We start from the raw sequence: 19,726 nt of genomic DNA, 5'->3' as shown, positions 1-19,726 counted from the left end.
TGTTACACGGCATGTGACAGCTATAAAGACATCTGGTTACCGCTAATTGCTGCCTCAATAGAAGAGGTAAGTGGCGTTTTGCAATAACGTTTTTACACGGAAGTGTTAAAATATGGATTGTGACTGGTGTGTGTAAAGTATTGTGACTGGACCCAGGGTTGAAGGTTGATTGTTTACACAACAAACGACCTGTGATATAGGATTACCCCTGGGTGTTGGCAATCAGTGGTGTATGTTTGTATGCTAACGGGAGCCAGAAATCGACTTTTTAAAATCTTTTTTTTCTTTTTTGCAAATATGACTGCTGGACTTGAGCCAGGATTATATCGATAACTAGCATAGATAGGGAAATGTATTGTATAAACTGCAAATACTGGACTAGCTATAGGGTAATATATGGTAAATTGCAAAGACTGAATTAGCCAGAGTTGAAAGGCAGGATTGGGGAAAAGCTATATTGTATACATGTTTATGAAAATCACGAATTTTGTACATACTCGTCTTACCAGAGGTAATGTTAAGGGTGCATGTTGAAAGAGATGTGTATTAATTTTAGCATACTTAATTAAAGGACCATTATAGTTTCAGGTGTCTAGATTACGTTTTATTTTATGTACTAGGGATGGATGCAAAAATTTGTAAATGACAGATGCAATAATGTTTTCTGGCTCCGCAAGGCTCAACAGGTAGGTGTAAACCACTTACACTGACCAGTGATCCATAACTGGTTCAACAAAGGCCATGGTTTGTACTATCCTGCCTGTGGGAAGCGCAAATAAAAGATCCCTTGCTGCTAATCAGAAAGAGTAGCCCATGTAGTGGCGACAGCGGGTTTCCTCTCAAAATCTGTGTGGTCCTTAACCATATGTCTGACGCCATATAACCGTAAATAAAATGTGTTGAGTGTGTCGTTAAATAAAACATTTCTTTCTTTTTTTAATGTTTTCTGTGCTAAGAAACATTGGATGAAAATAAACACATAAAGAACTGGATGATGCAGTGATAGAAATAAGCAGAATTTTTCACTAGTCCACTGGACAAATACATCTAGAAATCTGCTTGTCCACCAATATGTTCACTTGTCCAAATAAATGGTTTGTTTTACTCAAGTACAAGGAGGGTGTTTTTGATTGCTTAAAGGAAACTGCATTGAACATTTTCACTTGTCCACAGGACAACCACCAAGGTACAAATGGACAAGTGCATATTTCGAATGCTGTGATGAGTGCGTGAAGCATATGACATTGAAGCTGATGAACATACATGTTTACCAGATATACCAAAAGGGCTACACAGGGACAAAAACGGGGGGTGCCTGGGAGTACACACCCTACCCCACTCCTCAGTATATCCACCTATGTTAAACCCATGTTTGATATGTACATCTCCTGTAAACGCATGTGCAGTGTATGACTGTATTGTGTACACTACCCTGACACAAATATAAAGTCCAGCTGTGTGGCGAACCTAATACCGTGCATGCCCATGAATAATAGCGTAATGTGGGAATTAAACTCTCATTTTCTCCTCTAATCCATGATCGTAATGTGATGTTTCACTTTACAAAACGCCCTGACCCAGCCTGTATAGACATAAACGTAATGCAACATGAAGTTAATGTTTGCTTTGTTTAACGACACCACTAGAGAACTAGAGCACATCGATTTATTAATCACCAGTTATTCAGGCCCGTAGAAATGATATCTGGAGTTGGGGAAAGAATAGCCCATGAAGTGGCGACAGCGGGTTTCCTCTGTCATTATCTCTGTGGTCCTTCACCATATGTTTGATGCCATATAACCATAAATAAAATGTGTTGAGTGTGGTCGTTAAATAAAACATTTCTTTCTTTCTGGAGTTGGGTGGCTCAATATCTAGTGAGTGGGTCACAGCCTTTAGTGAGGGTGGGGGGCACAATCCATACTGTTATCTTTATTTACATAGGACAACTTACAAGGTCAACATGGGAAAGATACTCTACCCCCACCCCACTACAGTATTAAATGATTATTATAAGCATAAAAATAAATTGAAAACCTCACATTGATTGAAAAGATTTTGATAAAGACGGCTGCTTGAAAAGATTTGCTTGCTGTTGAAGAATAAACGGACACACTATGTATTATGAGAGTTAAATGACATATACACAATGTATGTGCATACATATTAAACCTAACAGTGTGCTTTCATATACATAAACGTATATGTATACACAGGTATCATGGCTATAAGCTGTCATTTGTCAAATACAAATGAATTTGGCAAACCAATTTCATTACCTGTAAATGTTATTGTTAAACATTTTGCAGTACATGTAGTGTGCATGAAAATAATGATTTCACTATTACAGGAACTTATTTTTAGATTTAAAAAGTAATAATTTGGATTTTTATTCCATTAATTTAGGAAGTAATGGACATTTCATCATATAGGAATGGTATGTGATTGTATTAATATTTTAAGAAATGAATAGCATATTCATCATTTAGAATTGTAACAAGATGTATCTTGCAGGAATTGCACATATTAATCATTTAGAATTGTAGCAAGATGTATCTTGCAGGAATTGTACATATATTCATCATTTAGAATTGTAACAAGATGTATCTTGCAGGAATTTCACATATTCATCATTTAGAATTGTAACAAGATGTATCTTGCAGGAATTGTAAATATTCATCATTTAGAATTGTAGCAAGATGTATCTTGCAGGAATTTCACATATTCATCATTTAGAATTGTAGCAAGATGTATCTTGCAGGAATTTCACATATTCATCATTTAGAATTATAATGAGATGCATCGTGTAGGAATCATACGTGATTCATCATTTTGGAATTTTTTTTACATCTTCTGTGAAATTACGTTGGATCATGTGAGAATTGTATGCAGATGGATTATAAAACACAAGAGTGTGTAAGTCTGTTGTTAATCGGCTTCTGTTTGCCAGCAGCAGTTCTTCGTGATTCACACATCCACCGTGGTAAAGGGCAAACAGTGTCTGGGGTGGGTGTGCCTCAGAAACGCGAGAGATCTTGGTTACTGGGATAAACCGACATGGGATACTCGCACACCTGTAACCAATAGGTTGCAGTGTAAGTCAGGCGGGAGACCAGCGGGCGTGGAATCTCACACTGTAATATACCACACACTAAACAACTGATCCGCACACAGGTAGTAGGTACATGTATGTACACATGCACGGGGAGGACAACAACACATGAATGGTGAATGCAAATCTGTGCATAGCTTTCTACAGGTGAGTGAACGTCGTTAGTACAGGTAAGAGTGTTGCGCTACAACTAGCACCGCGGCTAATCTGGCCCCCTCTTGGGTCAGGTGGGGGTCAGTACAAGGGAAAGTTAACGAACAGGTGACAGCTGAACCGTGAGAGAAAGAGAGAGAGAGGGAGAGAGAAAGAGAGAGAGCTCAGCTATGCGATGACCAGTCTTGTAAATCAAACCCACTGACTGCCTGTTCTGCTTGTACCTATAACAGGGATAGCTGCTGCCCCGGGGTGTTTCATTCTCACCAGCCCACCAGGCAGTGTGCACTGTTAATCTGAGGATAATACAGTCCTATTGAACTGTGTTCTGGTGGAGATAGACCTAACTATACAGTACAGTTGCTGAACACAGACCTAACTGTACAGTGCAGGACACAGACCTAACTGTATATTGTTGGAGATAGACCTAACTGAATACTTTTGGACATAGACCTAACTGTATTTTGGTGGAGATAGATGTAATTGTATAGTGTTGGAGAGATATGTAAGTGAATAGTTTTGGACACACATCTCTAACTGTTCCGTGTTGGAGAGTGCTCTAACAGTGTATTGGTGGACCCTGACTGAAGTACAAGCTGTATACATCATTAACCTGTAGGTTGGGAGTACAGAGTGCAGCTGTGTTGTATTCTGTCTGGATTTACCAACTCTTCGTCTGTGGTTTACTCTTCGTCTCTGCTAATACAAGGTGAATGTTTTTACACTTTTACACGGAGTTTTTGGTCATCTTCATTCTTATATGCACATATAGTTCTACTGCCTTATAGACACATGTTGAACTTTGATACAGTGTTTTATATTGATACAATTCATATTGTTGCAACTTCGTGGTTCACATTATAAGGTTGATATTGTTGTGACTGGTTTTCAGTATAGTGAACATATCCTACTTGAGTTTTCTTAATGTCTTGTGCCGTTAAAACAGTTGTTGTCCAAGTACAAAATGAACATATTGTTGTCACTTGGTTTCAGTATTTATTGTACTAGAAAATATACAATCTATATAGGCATAAAGATGCACATGCACATTCAGGTATGGGGAATGGCAAACAATATATTTTTCAATGAATTTTAATGGTCTTGTTTATACTTAGTATGGTATGGTAGGCAGTCTCACTGTAAGGCAATCACACAAAACAATTATTTTGTTCTCTGAAGTTTCTACAAGATGATGATTATTTTTACATAGCTTTTACATTTGTCTTGCTACATATTGATATGTATGAGGTTTTATATTATCATTTGTCCAGTGTCTAGACTTTGTGCCATCACAACTTTCTATGGATCTGTATAATTTAATATTTGATTAGTTTGCACATATAATATTCTTTTTTATTATCCACATAGTTCAAGATATTCAGGGAAATATAATCTGTATGACCCATATGTGTGATAATGATTTCATGTGCACATTGAATGATGTCATTTTGGGAAGCGACGTCATAACTTCTCCAGTGTAGCCGCTTATAAAAAATGACGTCATTTCGGAAAATGACATCGTTTCGTCGTCTCTTTTTAGTTACGTTTCAAACATTTTGACATGGTCCTAATAATTTGGATAATGTGGATAATAAAGAAATTATTACACTCGCATGTGAATCGTACTGATTTTACGAAAGTCATGTCAGGATTCATGCTCTCGCTTGGTAAAATCAGTACAACACTCAAGCTCATATAATAATAATTATTTTTTCTCTCAATAAATTGGTTACATGCATCAAATATCCAAGTTACTGGCAACATGTACCTGTATATGTTGCTACTTATGAATTGTATTGTACTGAGTTATATAGGGCCCCAGTTACATACATTTCTTTGGGAACAATATATATATTTTTTAATTTAAGAAAACCAAAATTGGCGAAAACAATTTTGCAATGAAATTTTTGATAAAACCCATAAATAAATTGTTATCATGTGTTAAATATTTGCCTGTAACTGTATCTATATGTGTATTGGAGTTACATATGAAGTTAAAGATAAAATCAGATCTATATCCATTGTTATTGGGATATTCTTTCACAGACTTTATTCCCATTTGAGAGATGTGGCTGTTTAATGGAGTTGTTTGTGTGGTATATAGCTCTCTGACATTCATTGTGTCTCGAAAAGTCACTAACCCCCAGCCGGGCACCAGTGTAGCTAACTAAGCTGTGCTTTATGAGACTCTAAAGGTCAGGGGTCATGGATCTAAAGTGTATCTTCTAATACTGATAGGTTGCAGGTCAGAAACTGGATCTGGGCTGCATTCATTGTCCTTGTGGTTACAGCCATTTGATACTGTGGAGGATTGGCTTTGAAATTATACTCTCTCTTAATACCCTCTGGGTCAGTACTGGGCTGGGGTTGTGTATGATGAAGAGGGGCTTCAGGGGATTAAAGAATTGGCACGGTACTACTGTGTATGCAGTTTTCTACAGAGTACCAGTGCAGTGCCTATATAAATATAGTAGTATGGTGCAATATCTCTTAATACCCTTTAGGTTAGTAATGGGGTGGGGTTGTGTATGATGGCCAGGGGCTTCAGGGGATTAAAGGTTTTGCACCACACTGGTTTCTAGCAGACACAGTTCTCCAGACCAGCGGGGACATGCATGTATGTACTGCATGAATAGGAACTTGCATGGTGGTCACTTGCTACATAGTCAAGTGTCGGCTGCTTGGGGAATAATAAATACACCCAGCTTTTAATGACATTCCTTAATTCCCCAATACAGGTATCTGGCATAGTGTAACCACCACCTATATGTATATGTATGGTAGTACATCACAGGTATCTGGCATAGTGTGTATCCACCACCATTGTGTGTGGTAGTACATCACACAGGTATTTGACATTAGTGTGTAGCCACTACCTATGTGTGTGGTGTTACATCATAGCTACTTACTACGGTTCTCATCACATTGAAGTTCCTTTATGCTACTTAAATTATCAAACGAATAAAAATGCATTTAGAATGTGTTTTAAGTACAATCTCCACTTGACTCCACTTAGCTCAAGTGGTCAGATATATGGATGCTTTAGAAACATAATTAAATGCATACAAGTACATTTGACAGTATATGCATTAACTGTTTATTATTCCGAACAAAATTAATTACAAACCAGTAGTCTTTTTGGTTGAGTTGAGTTGAGTAATTTTTATTAAAGTGCCTCTACTGGCCCATAATTAATGTTGTTGAGTATATGTCCTTTCAAAATGTTTCTTACCACTTTTTATATAACAGTAAACATTTAAGTATATAATTATGATAGTAAAAGTTAACCTGGTACAATGGTTTGTTTTTCCCTGCTACAGTTTTGTTTATTTTCTTGTTAAATCAAAGACCAGATGTTCCTGGTTGTCTCCCGCTGGCTACAAGTTTTGAATTACTCCAGAGGTGTTACTCTCACTGGGAGGAAACCCTCCATATGACTTATTTGATTTGAAACAAGATAATCATCAGTGACACTTGTGTTTTTCAAGATAGGACTTAGCAGTCCACCTTGTCTGAGTACTACTTGTTTGAACCGCTTGTTTCTCGGAGAAATGACATAAAACTTGAACCTCTATCTTTAAGTACATCTCGGTGTCACGTGGTTCAAGAGTGAGTTGTAAATCTCACAAACTGACATACTGGAAATATTCTGGCTGTAAATTTAACACTTTAAAAACCACTCATGTGTAAAATGAATTTAATTTTTTTTTACAAGATGGATGTGCAGTACATGTGGACTAACAGGAAGTAAAAGAGATTTATTAAACAAATTAGAGCAAGTAAATATGATTGTATCCAAATGAAAATATTAATATAGTGTTTATATGTGTAGAAGATGGACTGGGAAAAAAATTCATAATGCATACATGTATCTGTATAACAGTCAGTGGTGTTTGATCCTGTGACATATTGTACCTCAGGCAAGTGCTCTATGACTACATCCTGCCCAACTAGTCTTGTTTCAGGGCAACTTGGTGCATGTATCCATTTTACACAATTAATTTCTGACAAACAGAATTGTTTACTATAATAGCATGGGATATTTTCTGTCAAGTAACACTGGAGCAAATTGTCCAGCTAAACCTGGTCAAACAGTAGGACTATATATCTCACCTAAATGCCTTATTTCTGTGCAACTGAGTGCATTATCTATTTTGCACAATTAATTCCTAAAAACAGAACTGTTGCTAATAACATGGGATATTTTCTGTTAAGTAACACAAGAACAAATTGTCCAGCTGAACCTGGTCAAACAGTAAAACTAGATCCCACCCTAATGGCTTGTTTCATGGCAACTTGGTAAATGTATCTATTTGGCACAATTAATTCCTCACAAAGAGAACTGCAGTTACTAATAGCATGGGATATTGTCTGTTAAGTAACACAGGAGGAAATTGTTGGGCTGGACCTGGTCAAACAGTGGTGACCAAGTGTGTGTGAAAAAGCTTAGTTCTGCATCCTGTCCTGCCAATGACATCCGGTCATCAGGAACACTGCTGGTTGTGTTGGTGGTGTCAGAGAATGTGGGAAATAGAGCCAGGAATACACGGTTGACACCCCGTCAACATGTAGAGATGCTAGGGAATGTAGAGGTGTAGGCAAGAAAACACTGACGACACATACCATACACCCGGTTGACATGTCTCACGGATGTGTGGTAAAGTTAAGAACAATGACACTCCAGTCACAGACACCCTTGTCATCATGCAGGTCAAACCTTTTGGGCATCTTGGGGGAATGTCTGAATGGATGCAAAAATTCATTGATGTCATGTACCCATCAAAACCTAATGTTATAGGTCAATGTTGAAATTTACTCTTTAATGTAAAGATATATGGCAGGTACCCAACACAAACCTAATGTTACTGTTCAGTGTTGAAATTTACTCTTTTAATGTAAAGGGAAGGGAAGGGAACTGTATTAACGTGCCCACATCCTTACGGTTCAGGCACGCCCACCATGGATTTGGGTTCTGACTCCACTCTGCCAGCCCACGATTCCATGGTGTGTTCAGTGTTGAAATGTACTCTTCAGTATCTGTATGTTGTCTATGTCTATACATGTTGAAAAAGATATTATATATTTACCAATAGCAAACCTAATGTTATTGTTCAGTGTTAAAATTGACTGTTTAACATGTGAGGATACATACATGTACAAAATATTGAAAAGGAGCTTATATGTACCCACCACAAACCTAACTTTACTGGTCAGTGTTAAAATTTACTGTGCAATACATGTTAGTGTATGTACAAATGTTGAAAAGAAAAATACACAAAATGCATTTTAGTCATTGTGTTGTATGTTAAATAGAAACATCTAGCTACCAAACAACTTACTAAATAAAAATATACAGGAACACTAAAACTTTCTTCAAAGTAAAACACTTTCCATAATCATTATAATGCACTGTTTCAGTTAGTTTTGCTCTATGCCATATTTAAAATTATTTCATCATTTTAACCATCAAATACGTTTTAATTTTAATTATAATGTATGGGTTTTTTTTATATATTTTATTTTAAATGATTTGATGAAAAATACAATTTGTTTTTTATAACTTGAACATTAAATGTTAAAAGTGGTGAAACAAAAAACCCATACCAAATGTCAGCAGATTTATGAGTTGAATGTTGTAGTTAATGCTTTCCATAACTGTCAGCTTATCCATAAATTTCTACTTACGGGTTCTAAGATTTTTTTTTTTCACACTCGACAAAGTGATATTTCCTTTCTGTTGCAAAGATTATGTTTTATTTCTGCTGCCAACAAAGAGACCTGCTTCAAGGGTAATGAAAGCATTGACCTATCGTGGAAACAGGCCAGCCACATTCTGTTTTGTCCACACTAAATTTGTAATCTTTGTTGTTCAGGATTAACAGGCTGTGTCCAGATTGTTGGTTCCAAACGTTCATACAGGTCATAACTCTGCTCAATGAGCTGGGATTGGAACCAGCCAGCTGACCCAGTGTCACACACACAACACACTAACCTAATAATGAAAGATCAAAGGGTCTCCATAATGCTGATTGATAGACTGGGTGGGTGTAGAAATGGCCGCCAGAATACTATAGTGGTGTAGCTCCATCTGGTGTCATTGTCACCATCACTGAAAGGGGGACTGTAATTTGGAAATTGATAGCAATCAGCAGGGAATAATGGATGATAGTATTTCAGACACACAGAATGAGATAATTATAAATACCAGGGTCGGGGGATGTTAATGTTATATTTGGTCAAACCGGCCTCGGTGGCACAGTGGTTAAGCCATCGGACTACAGGCTGGTAGGTACAGGGTTCACAGCCCAGTACTGGCTCCAACCCAGAGCAAATTCTTAAGTGCTAAGTGGGTAGGTGTAAGGCCACTACACCCTTTTCTCTCTCACTAACTACTAACAATCAACTAACCCACTGTCCTGGACAGACAGCCCAGATAGCTGAGGTGTGTGCCAAGGACAGTGTGCTTGAACCGTAATTGGATATAAACAGGAAAATAAGTTGAAAATAAGTTAACATATCAAGGGTCAGAGGACTTTGATCTTATATTTTGTCATTTTAGCACTAATGGTACAGAAATAGTTCATTATGAATAGTTAACATGATAATATCAAGTAGATTTACTAGTGTTATATAATCACATTTTTGATGATGTAATTAGCTTCTGATAAAGATTAGGTACAAAATGCCTTGAAATAAAGCACTTCTATTAAAACCAATAAAATTCATACACTTAAATATTCAAATCTAAATGTCAGTAGAATGAGCACATACATGTACATAATTGTTAAAGGTGCATGCAGATCCTAGTTTCAACTTGTAAAAATGGACACTAAGTTTTGTTAATCTACAAACCTGTAACACATTTGGATAAAGTTACAACAGACTGAAAGAAGAGTCTATGATGTTAAAACCTGAAAATATCCTTAAAAAATGGACAAACGTTTGTTTTTAAAAATATGATGAATGCATTTTGTGATATTAGAAACAACAGGATGACCAGAAACACTTCGGTTCTACGGAAATGAATAATCTAAACAATAAAATATAAGTAATGTTTGATTTCAGTGATCATAAATGGCTCTAATAGTGAAAAATATGCCTTGGTGTTTAAAAACTAGGGTCTGTCCCTTTAAACAGGATGAACAAATACAACTGCCATCCTGTATCACACTAGTTATTCAATATGTTTAATACTAAACAGGATGATCAAATACAACTGCCATCCTGTATCACACTAGTTATTCGATATGTTTAATACTAAACAGGATGATCAAATACAACTGCCATCCTGTATCACACTAGTTATTCAATATGTTTAATATTAAACAGGATGAACAAATACAACTGCCATCCTGTATCACACTAGTTATTCGATATGTTTAATATTAAACAGGATGAACAAATACAACTGCCATCCTGTATCACACTAGTTATTCGATATGTTTAATACTAAACAGGATGATCAAATACAACTGCCATCCTGTATCACACTAGTTATTCGATATGTTTAATACTAAACAGGATGATCAAATACAACTGCCATCCTGTATCACACTAGTTATTCAATATGTTTAATACTAAACAGGATGAACAAATACAACTGCCATCCTGTATCACACTAGTTATTCAATATGTTTAATACTAAACAGGATGAACAAATACAACTGCCATCCTGTATCACACTAGTTATTCAATATGTTTAATACTAAACAGGATGAACAAATACAACTGCCATCCTGTATCACACTAGTTATTCAATATGTTTAATACTAAACAGGATGAACAAATACAACTGCCATCCTGTATCACACTAGTTATTCAATATGTTTAATACTAAACAGGATGAACAAATACAACTGCCATCCTGTATCACACTAGTTATTCAATATGTTTAATACTAAACAGGATGAACAAATACAACTGCCATCCTGTATCACACTAGTTATTCAATATGTTTAATACTAAACAGGATGAACAAATACAACTGCCATCCTGTATCACACTAGTTATTCAATATGTTTAATATTAAACAGGATGAACAAATACAACTGCCATCCTGTATCACACTAGTTATTCGATATGTTTAATATTAAACAGGATGAACAAATACAACTGCCATCCTGTATCACACTAGTTATTCGATATGTTTAATATTAAACAGGATGAACAAATACAACTGCCATCCTGTATCACACTAGTTATTCGATATGTTTAATATTAAACAGGATGAACAAATACAACTGCCATCCTGTATCACACTAGTTATTCGATATGTTTAATATTAAACAGGATGAACAAATACAACTGCCATCCTGTATCACACTAGTTATTCGATATGTTTAATACTAAACAGGATGATCAAATACAACTGCCATCCTGTATCACACTAGTTATTCGATATGTTTAATATTAAACAGGATGATCAAATACAACTGCCATCCTGTATCACACTAGTTATTCGATATGTTTAATATTAAACAGGATGATCAAATACAACTGCCATCCTGTATCACACTAGTTATTCGATATGTTTAATATTAAACAGGATGAACAAATACAACTGCCATCCTGTATCACACTAGTTATTCGATATGTTTAATACTAAACAGGATGAACAAATACAACTGCCATCCTGTATCACACTAGTTATTCGATATGTTTAATACTAAACAGGATGAACAAATACAACTGCCATCCTGTATCACACTAGTTATTCGATATGTTTAATATTAAACAGGATGAACAAATACAACTGCCATCCTGTATCACACTAGTTATTCGATATGTTTAATATTAAACAGGATGAACAAATACAACTGCCATCCTGTATCACACTAGTTATTCGATATGTTTAATATTAAACAGGATGAACAAATACAACTGCCATCCTGTATCACACTAGTTATTCGATATGTTTAATATTAAACAGGATGAACAAATACAACTGCCATCCTGTATCACACTAGTTATTCGATATGTTTAATACTAAACAGGATGAACAAATACAACTGCCATCCTGTATCACACTAGTTATTCGATATGTTTAATACTAAACAGGATGATCAAATACAACTGCCATCCTGTATCACACTAGTTATTCGATATGTTTAATACTAAACAGGATGATCAAATACAACTGCCATCCTGTATCACACTAGTTATTCGATATGTTTAATACTAAACAGGATGATCAAATACAACTGCCATCCTGTATCACACTAGTTATTCGATATGTTTAATACTAAACAGGATGATCAAATACAACTGCCATCCTGTATCACACTAGTTATTCGATATGTTTAATACTAAACAGGATGATCAAATACAACTGCCATCCTGTATCACACTAGTTATTCGATATGTTTAATACTAAACAGGATGATCAAATACAACTGCCATCCTGTATCACACTAGTTATTCGATATGTTTAATACTAAACAGGATGATCAAATACAACTGCCATCCTGTATCACACTAGTTATTCGATATGTTTAATACTAAACAGGATGATCAAATACAACTGCCATCCTGTATCACACTAGTTATTCGATATGTTTAATACTAAACAGGATGATCAAATACAACTGCCATCCTGTATCACACTAGTTATTCGATATGTTTAATACTAAACAGGATGATCAAATACAACTGCCATCCTGTATCACACTAGTTATTCGATATGTTTAATACTAAACAGGATGATCAAATACAACTGCCATCCTGTATCACACTAGTTATTCGATATGTTTAATACTAAACAGGATGATCAAATACAACTGCCATCCTGTATCACACTAGTTATTCGATATGTTTAATACTAAACAGGATGATCAAATACAACTGCCATCCTGTATCACACTAGTTATTCGATATGTTTAATACTAAACAGGATGATCAAATACAACTGCCATCCTGTATCACACTAGTTATTCGATATGTTTAATACTAAACAGGATGATCAAATACAACTGCCATCCTGTATCACACTAGTTATTCGATATGTTTAATACTAAACAGGATGATCAAATACAACTGCCATCCTGTATCACACTAGTTATTCGATATGTTTAATACTAAACAGGATGATCAAATACAACTGCCATCCTGTATCACACTAGTTATTCGATATGTTTAATACTAAACAGGATGAACAAATACAACTGCCATCCTGTATCACACTAGTTATTCGATATGTTTAATACTAAACAGGATGAACAAATACAACTGCCATCCTGTATCACACTAGTTATTCGATATGTTTAATACTAAACAGGATGAACAAATACAACTGCCATCCTGTATCACACTAGTTATTCGATATGTTTAATACTAAACAGGATGAACAAATACAACTGCCATCCTGTATCACACTAGTTATTCGATATGTTTAATACTAAACAGGATGAACAAATACAACTGCCATCCTGTATCACACTAGTTATTCGATATGTTTAATACTAAACAGGATGATCAAATACAACTGCCATCCTGTATCACACTAGTTATTCGATATGTTTAATACTAAACAGGATGATCAAATACAACTGCCATCCTGTATCACACTAGTTATTCGATATGTTTAATACTAAACAGGATGATCAAATACAACTGCCATCCTGTATCACACTAGTTATTCGATATGTTTAATACTAAACAGGATGAACAAATACAACTGCCATCCTGTATCACACTAGTTATTCGATATGTTTAATACTAAACAGGATGATCAAATACAACTGCCATCCTGTATCACACTAGTTATTCGATATGTTTAATACTAAACAGGATGAACAAATACAACTGCCATCCTGTATCACACTAGTTATTCGATATGTTTAATACTAAACAGGATGAACAAATACAACTGCCATCCTGTATCACACTAGTTATTCGATATGTTTAATATTAAACAGGATGATCAAATACAACTGCCATCCTGTATCACACTAGTTATTCGATATGTTTAATACTAAACAGGATGATCAAATACAACTGCCATCCTGTATCACACTAGTTATTCGATATGTTTAATACTAAACAGGATGAACAAATACAACTGCCATCCTGTATCACACTAGTTATTCGATATGTTTAATACTAAACAGGATGAACAAATACAACTGCCATCCTGTATCACACTAGTTATTCGATATGTTTAATACTAAACAGGATGAACAAATACAACTGCCATCCTGTATCACACTGGTTATTCGATATGTTTAATATTAAACAGGATGAACAAATAAAACTGCCATCCTGTATCACACTGGTTATTCGATATGTTTAATATTAAACAGGATGAACAAATAAAACTGCCATCCTGTATCACACTGGTTATTCGATATGTTTAATATTAAACAGGATGAACAAATAAAACTGCCATCCTGTATCACACTAGTTATTCGATATGTTTAATATTAAACAGGATGAACAAATACAACTGCCATCCTGTATCACACTAGTTATTCGATATGTTTAATATTAAACAGGATGAACAAATACAACTGCCATCCTGTATCACACTAGTTATTCCATATGTTTAATATTAAACAGGATGAACAAATACAACTGCCATCCTGTATCACACTAGTTATTCAATATGTTTAATAATAAATAGAATGAACAAATACAACTGCCATCCTGTATCACACTAGTTATTCAATATGTTTAATATTAAACATTTTTAATATTACAAGAGTATTTCATAAAAAAAAATCTAAATTTGCTGAGGTGTGTAATTAAAATGACAGAAGCTAGGTACATATATCAAAAAAAAATATTATAATAGTTGGTGACAGCTAGGTGTAGAGGTAAAATTAGCCCCTAGTTCAGCGAACTAACATTTCGCTAATGTTCACAAACTATTTGACTGGTTCTCGATGTGGCCAGTTGGTTTTCCATGAAGCTCATAAACCAGTCTAGCTTATGTTTTCCTGCCCAGGCTGGCTGAACTCAGCCCTGGTGTAGTTTTAATTTTGAATTTGTCTCCATGGACACAGTGACAACACCCAGAACAAAGCAGTTAGTTTGTGGCTTTGTCAACAGACCTATGTTTGTGTTGGCAGTCTTAGATCATTTGTCTTAAGCCGTTATAGCATGAACTCTAAAAGTTGACAGTAATACAGAATAATGTACATAATGGGTGTATTTGAAGGGCAACACGAGTTAACTGTACCATTTAAATATTAAGTGTCCTTAGGATTTATTTCCAGAGTGATGATGGGAGATAACTATATATACTGAACACCCCAAAAAGGAAGGAAGGAAATGTTTTATTTAACGACACACTCAACACATTTTATTTACGGTTATATGGCGTCAGACATATGGTTAAGAACCACACAGATATTGAGAGAGGAAACCCACTGTCACCACTTCATGGGCTACTCTTTTCGATTAGCAGCAAGGGATCTTTTATATGCACCATCCCACAGACAGGATAGCATATACCACGGCTTTTCATATACGAGTCGCGGTGCTCTGACTGGAGCGAGAAATAGCCCAATAGACCCACCGACAGGGATTTATCCCACACCGATCGCATATCAAGCGAGCACTTTACCACTGGACTACGTCCCGCCCCTCCCCGAAAAAGAATGCAAGTATAATTTTCAGCTGTTCATAACATTACACATATAGCTTTTTGTTAAAGTGACAAGCCATAGTTTGTAAACACTGTTCATAACATTACACATATAGCTTTTTGTTAAAGTGACAAGCCATAGTTTGTAAACACTGTTCATAACATTACACATATAACTTTTTGTTAAAGTGACAGGCCATAGTTTGTAAACACTGTGATGTATTTTTCACTCTTAGAGCTTGTTTGTTTTTTATAATTGGAGTCAGACATTACTTACATTTCATTGTTTAGATTACCCATTAATTTCCATACATCACTTCGGTTTTGATCATTCTGGAGTTTCTAATGCCACAAAAAACATTTTTAATTTATTTTAAAAACACATGTATGTACATGTGTTTGTATATTTGAGAATTAACGATTATGGAGACTAATTCAAGTCTATTTTTAAGGCTATTTTCCTTTTTTAACGTCTCAGACTCTTGTTTCAGTCATTTGTAACATCATCCAAATGTGTTACAGGTTTGTAGATTAACCAGGTTTAGTGTCCGTTTTCTCTGCGACTTTAAGAATGGATCAACACGTACTGAGATTCAGGAGAATTGCAAGTTGACATGTTGTTTATCTTTTCATATAACTGAGTGTTTGTAATCAAGGACACCTTTTTGTAAATTTTAGAAACTAACCACAGCCCTGATTTGTATTTCTTTGGTATTCTGTATATCACAGTAAAATATTAACTGTACACAAGACTGGGAATTCTCCTCGGATCAGCCCTTTTCCTCTCATGGGACATTGTGTTTCCTCACATTTTAATGGTCCTTTCCTCCAAAATGTGTCAGATGACACAGATTTTAACCTAGGATTTCAAGAATTTCCAGGACCCCTCTAGATTTCCAGTTTTTTACAGTTCACCAATTCCCACCCCTGTGTCCAATACTCAAATAGTTGAAGCGAATGAATAAATGTTTAACAACATTCATTCATTCATTCTCTTCGACTATTTGGATACAGCACAGTGTCAATAGTTTATGAACATTGAGCTATATACAGCTCATGTGTAATAACATTACAAATACATGTACAGAAAAAAACATTGAAGCATGTTTGGTTTTTGTGTGTGTGAATAATTATGCTTTTCATTACAGAACATGAACTAACAGAAAATGCCAAAAGCTATATTTATATATATTCCACAATAGATTAGTTCACGCTGTGAAGTTTTACCTAATAAGTCTATAGGTGAAAGGAATGCACTGAGGTACTGTTATGTTGTAACCCAGACACACATTAGCATGTGCTGTGGTTAGGTAACCGGTTAATTGAGTGGAAGGGTTGAGCTCTGAGGTTAATTAGCTTACAGGCCACTAGCCTGGCTTATTGTGTTTAAGGCTGATTGCTGCTAATTACCAATTAACCTGTAAGCTGGTGGTGCTGTCGTGGTTCATTGATCACCAGTGTGACAGCTGATTGGTTTAGAGGTGAATGTGGTTAGAGTTGATTGGATTGCAGGGTGTGTGATGGACACTAATTGGGCTGACAAGACAACGAGATATTCAGATCCCTGTCTGGGCTGATTGCTGTCATTGACAAGTGAAACTTGGAGTAATAGTCACTCGGTGTCGTTGAAAATGGTCACTGTTATAAGTAGCCCGCCATTCGTAAAATAGTAACAGAATATCCTATATACAGTTACATGCAATACAAATTCTGTAATATTAGTGAGTCTGTGAAAATTATATTGCTGGTTTTATAGTGTGACTTCTAGCTTTGTGTAAGTATATAGCAAGTTCACATTATTGATTTAAAAAAAATATATATATACTCAGTATGTTCATGTGTAAAATATTAACTTTTTTTTCAAAACAGTTTTCTTTGTTATGGATAATATTTTTGCCTTATTCGGTGATTTCAAAAATTTTGGTTTTGTTTTTATTTTTGTTTTCTTACAATCAGTTATTTTATGGTGTCACAAGTGGAAATTTTGATTATATATAACACTCTGTAATGGACAACTAATGTGTCTAAACAAAGTCTTGACTTCACATACAAATTTGAAAAAAACCCCAACTGTTTGGCGAGGTTAGCTGTAGACCAAAATACTTGTGAAGATATAGCTGTTATTCATTATGTAGCTGGGGGCGGGAGTTAGTTCAGTGGGTATAGTGATTGTCTGAGATGTACCTGTAGTGTGTTGTAGGAGCAACCCCCTTCATTGGGCCCAATATTTGTTTTAATTTCCAACTCATCTAGTGACATACACAATGTATATAACTGGCAGTGCTCATTATAAGTTGAGCAAAACCCTTTTAAGCTCCCGTAACCAACATGTGCATTGCATCCTTCTTGCAATTGTTTTTGAATTACAATGCAAGATCATATAAAGTTATGAATTTAGTGAATTAGGCCCCAAATGCTGTATTCCTTAATGACTGTCCTACATGAATCGGTATATAACAAATTACACTACACCCACATACTTCACTGGAAAGTGATGGTCGAAAACCTTTTTGTCAAAGTTTTAAATTAACAGCTGCTGTTAGTCTTATATGTGTATTTAATTGTAAGCTGTACACGAATGTACCTAATTTTCCATTGAAGTGAAAGTTATAGTTTAATTAACACCAAATGGTGTCTAGTTTATTCTGCCATTTTTATTGTAATTGCAGCATCTTGTTTAATTATCTGCTGGGATAATCGAGATAGAAATGTCATTAAATAGACAAACACTGGGGCTGGTTTTATGTCCACCATAAACACTGACCCAATAAAAGTGGTATTTTTAGCAGGGTGTGAACTGGGTCTAAATCTGAAGCCCAATAAAACAAAATGTCAAAAAGAAAGTAATAGTTCATTTTTACAATGTTCATCCAGTCCACAATTGATCTATAGATGTACGTGAAAGGCAATATGTCATAAAAGGTAGTTCATTAAAGTACAGAAATGTTTCTTTAGTGCCACCCTAGCACATTGTTTAAACTGATGTAAATGTTATTAATGTTTGTTTGTTTAAAGACACCACTAGAGCACATTGATTTATTTATCATCATCTTTTGGATGTTAAATATTTAATAATTCTGACATATAGTCTTAGAGAAGAAACCCACTACATATTTCCATTAGTAGCAAAAAATCTTTTATAAACACTATCCCACAGACAGGATAGCATATACCACAGCCTTTGTTATGTAGCTGGAACGAGAAATGGCCCTGTGAGTCAATGACATGGACTGCACATCAAACAATCACTTTACCCTGTGACTACATCCCACTCTCTGATATAAAAGAAACCCACTACTGTCACATGCATGTAACTCAAATTACTATTAAAAAACTTGATTATCTGCCAGTAGTACATACATTTTATGTGCACATTTCCACAAATGGATGGGGCAAACCGTGTCCTTCAATATATTAAATATGTGTTGCAGCATGACACGGAAAATAAGACAGCTAGACTGGGTTCTTGTCATTTTTAAGATTCAGCAATTTCCGATACAAGTTCTCTATATGGACTATTTTTTTTAGCAGTTAAGCTCTATTTTAGTTAATTATTAGCAAATTATAAGCCTACTTATATGTTCTTGTCATTTTTAAGATTCACCAATTTCCGATACAAGTTCTCTATATGGACTATATTTTTTTTAGCAGTTTAAGCTCTATTTTAGTTCATTGTTAGCAAATTATAAGCCTACTTATATGTTAAAACCCTACATAAAAACCTGTAATAACTTTAACTCGATATAATCATAACCAAAAGTAGCAAAAAATCACCTGGCATTATTTTCTTTTTAAACTTCTCAAGCAAATCTCCCCCCCCCCCCCCCCCCCCCCCCGCCCCAACTCTCCTCCCAATGTAATTATTTTAGGAATATAAT

The 19,726-nt window shown here is 35.3% G+C and overlaps 1 protein-coding gene across 7 annotated transcripts in view; it reads left to right on the top strand.

The window, feature by feature from the left end:
- The window catches only part of LOC121367543 (dystroglycan-like), a 130,602-nt gene that overhangs the window by 82,389 nt on the left and 28,487 nt on the right, over positions 1-19,726 (top strand). Inside the window, exon 1 of one of the 7 annotated variants that reach the window (XM_041491783.1) lies at positions 3,883-3,974. The exons of the other annotated variants lie outside the window; for them this stretch is intronic. The gene's annotated coding sequence lies outside the window, so the exon portion shown is untranslated. Of the gene's footprint in view, positions 1-3,882; positions 3,975-19,726 lie in introns of those variants that run through there. 7 annotated transcript variants of the gene reach the window in all.

The sequence above is a fragment of the Gigantopelta aegis genome, chromosome 3 (genome assembly GCF_016097555.1).
Source record: "Gigantopelta aegis isolate Gae_Host chromosome 3, Gae_host_genome, whole genome shotgun sequence".
Lineage (NCBI taxonomy): Eukaryota > Metazoa > Mollusca > Gastropoda > Neomphalida > Peltospiridae > Gigantopelta > Gigantopelta aegis.
The sequence above is the reverse complement of the archived record's forward strand: the minus strand, read 5'-3'. Positions and strand labels throughout refer to the sequence as shown.